General features: G+C 40.2%; 1 protein-coding gene across 1 annotated transcript in view; it reads left to right on the top strand.

Moving 5' to 3' along the window:
* Positions 1-3,186: 3,186 nt before the first annotated feature.
* Positions 3,187-9,711, top strand: part of gramd2ab (GRAM domain containing 2Ab) — a gene marked incomplete at its 3' end in the record, with an annotated part of 31,238 nt that continues 24,713 nt past the window's right edge. Inside the window, exon 1 of the mRNA XM_083916557.1 lies at positions 3,187-3,265. The remainder of the gene's footprint in view (positions 3,266-9,711) is intronic.

The following is a 9,711-nucleotide window of genomic DNA, read 5'->3' as shown; positions in this document are numbered from 1 at the left end:
TGTGTGTGTGTGTGTGTGTGTGTGTGTGTGTGTGTGTGTGTGTGTGTGTGTGTGTGTGTGTGTGTGTGTGTGTGTGTGTGTGTGTGTGTGTGTGTGTGTGTAAATACTGTACAGAGGATTATTTTAAGAGCCTGTTTTTACTCTTCTCTCGTCGTAGCTTCTGTTTTTCTACTGTTGTTGAAATTAAAGCTGGAGCTGGAACGGAGCCGCGTTTGTCCTCCTTTACTCCTCCTTTACTCCTCCTTTACTCCTCCTTTACTCCTCCTTTACTCCCCCTTTACTCCTCCTTTACTCCTCCTTTACTCCCCCTTTACTCCTCCTTTACTCCTCCCTTACTCCTCCTTTACTCCTCCTTTACTCCTCCTTTACTCCTCCTTTACTCCTCCTTTACTCCTCCTTTACTCCCCCTTTACTCCCCCTTTACTCCTCCTTTACTCCTCCTTTACTCCTCCTTTATTCCTCCTTTACTCCTCCTTTACTCCTCCTTTACTCCTCCTTTACTCCTCCTTTACTCCTCCTTTACTCCTCCTTTACTCCTCCTTTACTCCCCCTTTACTCCTCCTTTTCTCCTCCTTTACTCCTCCTTTACTCCTCCTTTACTCCTCCTTTACTCCTCCTTTATTCCTCCTTTACTCCTTCTTTATTCCTCCTTTACTCCTCCTTTACTCCTCCTTTACTCCTCCTTTACTCCTCCTTTATTCCTCCTTTACTCCTCCTTTATTCCTCCTTTACTCCTCCTTTACTCCTCCTTTATTCCTCCTTTACTCCCCCTTTACTCCTCCTTTACTCCTCCTTTATTCCTCCTTTACTCCCCCTTTACTCCTCCTTTACTCCCCCGTTACTCCTCCTTTACTCCTCCTTTATTCCTCCTTTATTCCTCCTTTACTCCTCCTTTATTCCTCCTTTATTCCTCCTTTACTCCCCCTTTACTACTCCTTTATTCCTCCTTTATTCCTCCTTTACTCCTCCTTTACTCCTCCTTTACTCCTCCTTTACTCCTCCTTTTCTCCTCCTTTTCTCCTCCTTTATTCCTCCTTTACTCCTCCTTTACTCCTCCTTTATTCCTCCTTTACTCCTCCTTTACTCCTCCTTTACTCCTCCTTTACTCCTCCTTTACTCCCCCTTTACTCCTCCTTTACTCCTCCTCTACTCCTCCTTTACTCCTCCTTTATTCCTCCTTTACTCCTCCTTTTCTCCTCCTTTTCTCCTCCTTTATTCCTCCTTTACTCCTCCTTTACTCCTCCTTTATTCCTCCTTTACTCCTCCTTTACTCCTCCTTTACTCCTCCTTTACTCCCCCTTTACTCCACCTTTACTCCTCCTTTACTCCCCCTTTACTCCTCCTTTACTCCCCCTTTACTCCCCCTTTACTCCTCCTTTACTCCTCCTTTATTCCTCCTTTACTCCTCCTTTATTCCTCCTTTACTCCTCCTATACTCCTCCTTTACTCCCCCTTTACTCCTCCTTTACTCCCCCTTTACTCCCCCTTTACTCCTCCTTTACTCCTCCTTTACTCCTCCTTTACTCCCCCTTTACTCCACCTTTACTCCTCCTTTACTCCCCCTTTACTCCTCCTTTACTCCCCCTTTACTCCCCCTTTACTCCTCCTTTACTCCTCCTTTACTCCTCCTTTTCTCCTCCTTTACTCCTCCTTTATTCCTCCTTTACTCCTCCTATACTCCTTCACTTCACTTCTTTGCAGAAAATGTTTTTAACAGTAGCTGAGCCGAGCTCGTGCTGCAGGGCGCGTGTTCGTCCACAGGGCGGCGCTGCTGCTCCTCCGTGTTCCAGCTGCAGCTCAAAGGCTCCGTCACTCAAACCACAGAAGAAGAAGCTGCACTTTCTCACTGTCACAGTCTGAACCGCTTCTTTCGGACTCACGCGCCTCAGAGTCGCTGCTCTCTCACCCCGGCAGCATCAGTGCTTCTCTCTCCTCACTGAGAGTCTGACCCGAGGATCAGTGGACCGGTCCGAACAGAACCAGGACCCTGACCCAGGAAGAAAAAGATGCAAAATGACTAAAAATAGATGCAAAATCACCACAAAAAGATGCAAAATGACTAAAAATAGATGCAAAACCACCACAAAATGATGCAAAATGACTAAAAATAGATGCAAAACCACCTCAAAAAGATGCAAAATGACTAAAAATGGAGGTAAAATGATCACAAAGAAAAGAGAAACATGTAAAAGTCGTGTTTGGGGGTCGCTCCTGCAGACCGTGGGGGCCCCTGACAGGTCGGGGCCCGTGGGCTCAGGATACGTCCCTGCTGGTGCAGAACCGTGGACAGGAGGAAAAGTTCTGATCCAAATCAGCGTCTGGAGGAGGTCACGTGACTTCACAGGATTCATGATCAGTGGGTGAAACAGGTTTGTTTTTGTTTGTTTTTGTTTGTTTGTTTGTTTGTTTGTTTGTTTGTTTTGGTGAAAATGAACCAAAACAAAACTCTTCTGAGACTTTTCTGAATTTATCTGATTTATTTCTTTTTATTTATTTATTTATTTCTTCATCATTTTAAACTTTGGACAAAATTCACCAAAGAAAAGTATTTTTAATGTTTTTACGGGTTTTTATTATTATTATTAGTTTCAGTTTAATTTAATTTAATTTATTATTGGTTTAATTATTTTTATTATTAGCATTTAATTTATTTGTTTTATTATTAAATGAATTATTATTTAATGTATCATAATTATTGTTATATTTTTTTATTATTTTATTTGATTAGTTTAATTATTTAAGGAATTATTATTATTTATTATTATTATTTATTATTATTTATTTATTTATTATTGTTGTTATTATTTTGCATCATGTGTGAAATGAAGCTTCTCCATCCATCTTTTTCCCAGGCTCTTATTTTGTTTTTTATTTTATTTTGAAAGTCTCTTCCTGTCTCTTCCGGTGTTGAGTCCGTTCATCGGTGTGAACTTCACCTGATGGTGCAGCGGCTCCGCTCCCCGGTCTGTCTCCGCTCTCTCCCCGGTCTGTCTCCGCTCTCTCCCCGGTCTGTCTCCGCTCCGTCCCCGGTCTGAGTCCGCTCCATCCCCGGTCTGTCTCCGCTCCATCCCCGGTCTGTCTCCGCTCTCTCCCCGGTCTGTCTCCGCTCTCTCCCCGGTCTGTCTCCGCTCCGTCCCCGGTCTGAGTCCGCTCCATCCCCGGTCTGTCCCCGGTGGTCGGTGGTCGGTGGTCGGTGGTCGGTGGGTCGGACCGATTACCGGCTGTCCACCTGCGGACCTGATTGAAGACTACATGACTGACTCAGGTGAGAAACTGATTTTATAATAAAGAATATTTGATTAAAGACACAAGAGACATTATTAATTTAGTGGTCTAAACTTAACCGTCTCCTTTAGAGACTAAACTTAACCGTCTCCTTTAGTGTCTAAACTTAACCGTCTCCTTTAGTGTCTAAACTTAACCGTCTCCTTTAGTGGTCTAAACTTAACCGTCTCCTTTAGTGTCTAAACTTAACCGTCTCCTTTAGTGGTCTAAACTTAACCGTCTCCTTTAGTGGTCTAAACTTAACCGTCTCCTTTAGTGACTAAACTTAACCGTCTCCTTTAGAGGTCTAAACTTAACCGTCTCCTTTAGTGGTCTAAACTTAACCGTCTCCTTTAGAGACTAAACTTAACCGTCTCCTTTAGTGTCTAAACTTAACCGTCTCCTTTAGAGACTAAACTTAACCGTCTCCTTTAGAGACTAAACTTAACCGTCTCCTTTAGAGTCTAAACTTAACCGTCTCCTTTAGAGACTAAACTTAACCGTCTCCTTTAGTGACTAAACTTAACCGTCTCCTTTAGTGACTAAACTTAACCGTCTCCTTTAGTGACTAAACTTAACCGTCTCCTTTAGAGACTAAACTTAACCGTCTCCTTTAGTGACTAAACTTAACCGTCTCCTTTAGTGACTAAACTTAACAGTCTCCTTTAGAGACTAAACTTAACCGTCTCCTTTAGTGACTAAACTTAACCGTCTCCTTTAGTGACTAAACTTAACCGTCTCCTTTAGTGACTAAACTTAACCGTCTCCTTTAGTGACTAAACTTAACAGTCTCCTTTAGAGACTAAACTTAACCGTCTCCTTTAGTGACTAAACTTAACCGTCTCCTTTAGTGACTAAACTTAACAGTCTCCTTTAGAGACTAAACTTAACCGTCTCCTTTAGTGACTAAACTTAACCGTCTCCTTTAGAGACTAAACTTAACCGTCTCCTTTAGTGACTAAACTTAACCGTCTCCTTTAGTGGTCTAAACTTAACCGTCTCCTTTAGTGGTCTAAACTTAACCGTCTCCTTTAGTGACTAAACTTAACCGTCTCCTTTAGAGGTCTAAACTTAACCGTCTCCTTTAGTGGTCTAAACTTAACCGTCTCCTTTAGAGACTAAACTTAACCGTCTCCTTTAGTGTCTAAACTTAACCGTCTCCTTTAGAGACTAAACTTAACCGTCTCCTTTAGAGACTAAACTTAACCGTCTCCTTTAGAGTCTAAACTTAACCGTCTCCTTTAGAGACTAAACTTAACCGTCTCCTTTAGTGACTAAACTTAACCGTCTCCTTTAGTGACTAAACTTAACCGTCTCCTTTAGTGACTAAACTTAACCGTCTCCTTTAGAGACTAAACTTAACCGTCTCCTTTAGTGACTAAACTTAACCGTCTCCTTTAGTGACTAAACTTAACAGTCTCCTTTAGAGACTAAACTTAACCGTCTCCTTTAGTGACTAAACTTAACCGTCTCCTTTAGTGACTAAACTTAACCGTCTCCTTTAGTGACTAAACTTAACCGTCTCCTTTAGTGACTAAACTTAACAGTCTCCTTTAGAGACTAAACTTAACCGTCTCCTTTAGTGACTAAACTTAACCGTCTCCTTTAGTGACTAAACTTAACAGTCTCCTTTAGAGACTAAACTTAACCGTCTCCTTTAGTGACTAAACTTAACCGTCTCCTTTAGTGACTAAACTTAACCGTCTCCTTTAGAGACTAAACTTAACCGTCTCCTTTAGTGACTAAACTTAACCGTCTCCTTTAGAGACTAAACTTAACCGTCTTCTTTAGTGACTAAACTTAACCGTCTCCTTTAGTGACTAAACTTAACCGTCTCCTTTAGAGACTAAACTTAACCGTCTCCTTTAGAGACTAAACTTAACCGTCTCCTTTAGAGACTAAACTTAACCGTCTCCTTTAGTGGTCTAAACTTAACCGTCTCCTTTAGTGTCTAAACTTAACCGTCACCTTTAGTGGTCTAAACTTAACCGTCTCCTTTAGTGTCTAAACTTAACCGTCTCCTTTAGTGGTCTAAACTTAACCGTCTCCTTTAGAGACTAAACTTAACCGTCTCCTTTAGTCGTCTAAACTTAACCGTCTCCTTTAGTGTCTAAACTTAACCGTCTCCTTTAGTGACTAAACTTAACCGTCTCCTTTAGAGACTAAACTTAACCGTCTCCTTTAGTGACTAAACTTAACCGTCACCTTTAGTGTCTAAACTTAACCGTCTCCTTTAGAGACTAAACTTAACCGTCTCCTTTAGAGACTAAACTTAACCGTCTCCTTTAGTGTCTAAACTTAATCGTCTCCTTTAGAGACTAAACTTAACCGTCTCCTTTAGTGACTAAACTTAACCGTCTCCTTTAGTCGTCTTAACTTAACCGTCTCCTTTAGTGACTAAACTTAACCGTCTCCTTTAGTGACTAAACTTAACCGTCTCCTTTAGTCTAAACTTAACCGTCTCCTTTAGAGACTAAACTTAACCGTCTCCTTTAGTGTCTAAACTTAACCGTCTCCTTTAGAGACTTAACTTAACCGTCTCCTTTAGAGACTAAACTTAACCGTCTCCTTTAGTCGTCTTAACTTAACCGTCTCCTTTAGAGACTAAACTTAACTGTCTCCTTTAGTGACTAAACTTAACCGTCTCCTTTAGTGGTCTAAACTTAACCGTCTCCTTTAGAGACTAAACTTAACCGTCTCCTTTAGTCGTCTAAACTTAACCGTCTCCTTTAGTGTCTAAACTTAACCGTCTCCTTTAGTGACTAAACTTAACCGTCACCTTTAGTGACTAAACTTAACCGTCTCCTTTAGTGACTAAACTTAACCGTCTCCTTTAGTGACTAAACTTAACCGTCTCCTTTAGTCTAAACTTAACCGTCTCCTTTAGAGACTAAACTTAACCGTCTCCTTTAGTGTCTAAACTTAACCGTCTCCTTTAGTGACTAAACTTAACCGTCTCCTTTAGTCTAAACTTAACCGTCTCCTTTAGAGACTAAACTTAACCGTCTCCTTTAGTGTCTAAACTTAACCGTCTCCTTTAGAGACTTAACTTAACCGTCTCCTTTAGAGACTAAACTTAACCGTCTCCTTTAGTCGTCTTAACTTAACCGTCTCCTTTAGAGACTAAACTTAACTGTCTCCTTTAGTGACTAAACTTAACCGTCTCCTTTAGTGTCTAAACTTAACCGTCACCTTTAGAGACTACACTTAACCGTCTCCTTTAGTGTCTAAACTTAATCGTCTCCTTTAGAGACTAAACTTAACCGTCTCCTTTAGAGACTAAACTTAACCGTCTCCTTTAGTGTCTAAACTTAACCGTCTCCTTTAGAGACTAAACTTAACCGTCTCCTTTAGTGTCTAAACTTAACCGTCTCCTTTAGAGACTAAACTTAACCGTCTCCTTTAGAGACTAAACTTAACCGTCTCCTTTAGAGACTAAACTTAACCGTCACCTTTAGAGACTAAACTTAATCGTCTCCTTTAGAGACTAAACTTAACCGTCTCCTTTAGAGACTAAACTTAACCGTCTCCTTTAGTGTCTAAACTTAATCGTCTCCTTTAGAGACTAAACTTAACCGTCTCCTTTAGAGACTAAACTTAACCGTCTCCTTTAGTGTCTAAACTTAACCGTCTCCTTTAGAGACTAAACTTAACCGTCTCCTTTAGAGACTAAACTTAACCGTCTCCTTTAGAGACTAAACTTAACCGTCACCTTTAGAGACTAAACTTAACCGTCTCCTTTAGTGTCTAAACTTAACCGTCTCCTTTAGAGACTAAACTTAACCGTCTCCTTTAGAGACTAAACTTAACCGTCTCCTTTAGAGACTAAACTTAACCGTCTCCTTTAGTGACAAAACTTAACCGTCTCCTTTAGAGACTAAACTTAACCGTCTCCTTTAGAGACTAAACTTAACCGTCTCCTTTAGTGTCTAAACTTAACCGTCTCCTTTAGAGACTAAACTTAACCGTCTCCTTTAGTCGTCTAAACTTAACCGTCTCCTTTAGTGGTCTAAACTTAACCGTCTCCTTTAGTGACAAAACTTAACCGTCTCCTTTAGTGTCTAAACTTAACCGTCTCCTTTAGTGTCTAAACTTAACCGTCTCCTTTAGAGACTAAACTTAACCGTCTTCTTTAGTGGTCTAAACTTAACCGTCTCCTTTAGAGACTAAACTTAACCGTCTCCTTTAGTGACTAAACTTAACCGTCTCCTTTAGAGACTAAACTTAACCGTCTCCTTTAGAGACTAAACTTAACCGTCTCCTTTAGAGACTAAACTTAACCGTCTCCTTTAGTCGTCTAAACTTAACCGTCTCCTTTAGTGTTCTAAACTTAACCGTCTCCTTTAGTGACAAAACTTAACCGTCTCCTTTAGAGACTAAACTTAACCGTCTCCTTTAGAGACTAAACTTAACCGTCTTCTTTAGTGGTCTAAACTTAACCGTCTCCTTTAGAGACTAAACTTAACCGTCTCCTTTAGTGACTAAACTTAACCGTCTCCTTTAGAGACTAAACTTAACCGTCTCCTTTAGAGACTAAACTTAACCGTCACCTTTAGAGACTAAACTTAACCGTCTCCTTTAGAGACTAAACTTAACCGTCTCCTTTAGAGACTAAACTTAACCGTCTCCTTTAGTGACTAAACTTAACCGTCTCCTTTAGTGACTAAACTTAACCGTCTCCTTTAGAGACTAAACTTAACCGTCTCCTTTAGAGACTAAACTTAACCGTCTCCTTTAGTGTCTAAACTTAACCGTCTCCTTTAGAGACTAAACTTAACCGTCTCCTTTAGTGACTAAACTTAACCATCTCCTTTAGTGACTAAACTTAACCGTCTCCTTTAGAGACTAAACTTAACCGTCTCCTTTAGTGTCTAAACTTAACCGTCTCCTTTAGAGACTAAACTTAACCGTCTCCTTTAGAGACTAAACTTAACCGTCTCCTTTAGAGACTAAACTTAACCGTCTTCTTTAGTGGTCTAAACTTAACCGTCTCCTTTAGAGACTAAACTTAACCGTCTCCTTTAGTGACTAAACTTAACCGTCTCCTTTAGAGACTAAACTTAACCGTCTCCTTTAGAGACTAAACTTAACCGTCACCTTTAGAGACTAAACTTAACCGTCTCCTTTAGAGACTAAACTTAACCGTCTCCTTTAGAGACTAAACTTAACCGTCTCCTTTAGTGACTAAACTTAACCGTCTCCTTTAGTGACTAAACTTAACCGTCTCCTTTAGAGACTAAACTTAACCGTCTCCTTTAGAGACTAAACTTAACCGTCTCCTTTAGAGACTAAACTTAACCGTCTCCTTTAGAGACTAAACTTAACCGTCTCCTTTAGTGTCTAAACTTAACCGTCTCCTTTAGAGACTAAACTTAACCGTCTCCTTTAGTGACTAAACTTAACCATCTCCTTTAGTGACTAAACTTAACCGTCTCCTTTAGAGACTAAACTTAACCGTCTCCTTTAGTGTCTAAACTTAACCGTCTCCTTTAGTGTCTAAACTTAACCGTCTCCTTTAGAGACTAAACTTAACCGTCTCCTTTAGTGTCTAAACTTAACCGTCTCCTTTAGAGACTAAACTTAACCGTCACCTTTAGTGACTAAACTTAACCGTCTCCTTTAGTGACTAAACTTAACCGTCTCCTTTAGAGACTAAACTTAACCGTCTCCTTTAGTGTCTAAACTTAACCGTCTCCTTTAGAGACTAAACTTAACCGTCTCCTTTAGAGACTAAACTTAACCGTCTCCTTTAGAGACTAAACTTAACCGTCTTCTTTAGTGGTCTAAACTTAACCGTCTCCTTTAGAGACTAAACTTAACCGTCTCCTTTAGTGACTAAACTTAACCGTCTCCTTTAGAGACTAAACTTAACCGTCTCCTTTAGAGACTAAACTTAACCGTCACCTTTAGAGACTAAACTTAACCGTCTCCTTTAGAGACTAAACTTAACCGTCTCCTTTAGAGACTAAACTTAACCGTCTCCTTTAGTGACTAAACTTAACCGTCTCCTTTAGTGACTAAACTTAACCGTCTCCTTTAGAGACTAAACTTAACCGTCTCCTTTAGAGACTAAACTTAACCGTCTCCTTTAGAGACTAAACTTAACCGTCTCCTTTAGTGTCTAAACTTAACCGTCTCCTTTAGTGACTAAACTTAACCATCTCCTTTAGTGACTAAACTTAACCGTCTCCTTTAGAGACTAAACTTAACCGTCTCCTTTAGTGTCTAAACTTAACCGTCTCCTTTAGTGTCTAAACTTAACCGTCTCCTTTAGAGACTAAACTTAACCGTCTCCTTTAGTGTCTAAACTTAACCGTCTCCTTTAGAGACTAAACTTAACCGTCTCCTTTAGAGACTAAACTTAACCGTCTCCTTTAGAGACTAAACTTAACCGTCACCTTTAGAGACTAAACTTAACCGTCTCCTTTAGAGACTAAACTTAACCGT

Source organism: Echiichthys vipera (genome assembly GCF_963691815.1).
Source record: "Echiichthys vipera genome assembly, chromosome: 7".
In the NCBI taxonomy this organism is placed as follows: domain Eukaryota; kingdom Metazoa; phylum Chordata; class Actinopteri; order Perciformes; family Trachinidae; genus Echiichthys; species Echiichthys vipera.
Note: the sequence above shows the minus strand (reverse complement) of the source record. Positions and strands in the feature narration are given on the sequence as shown.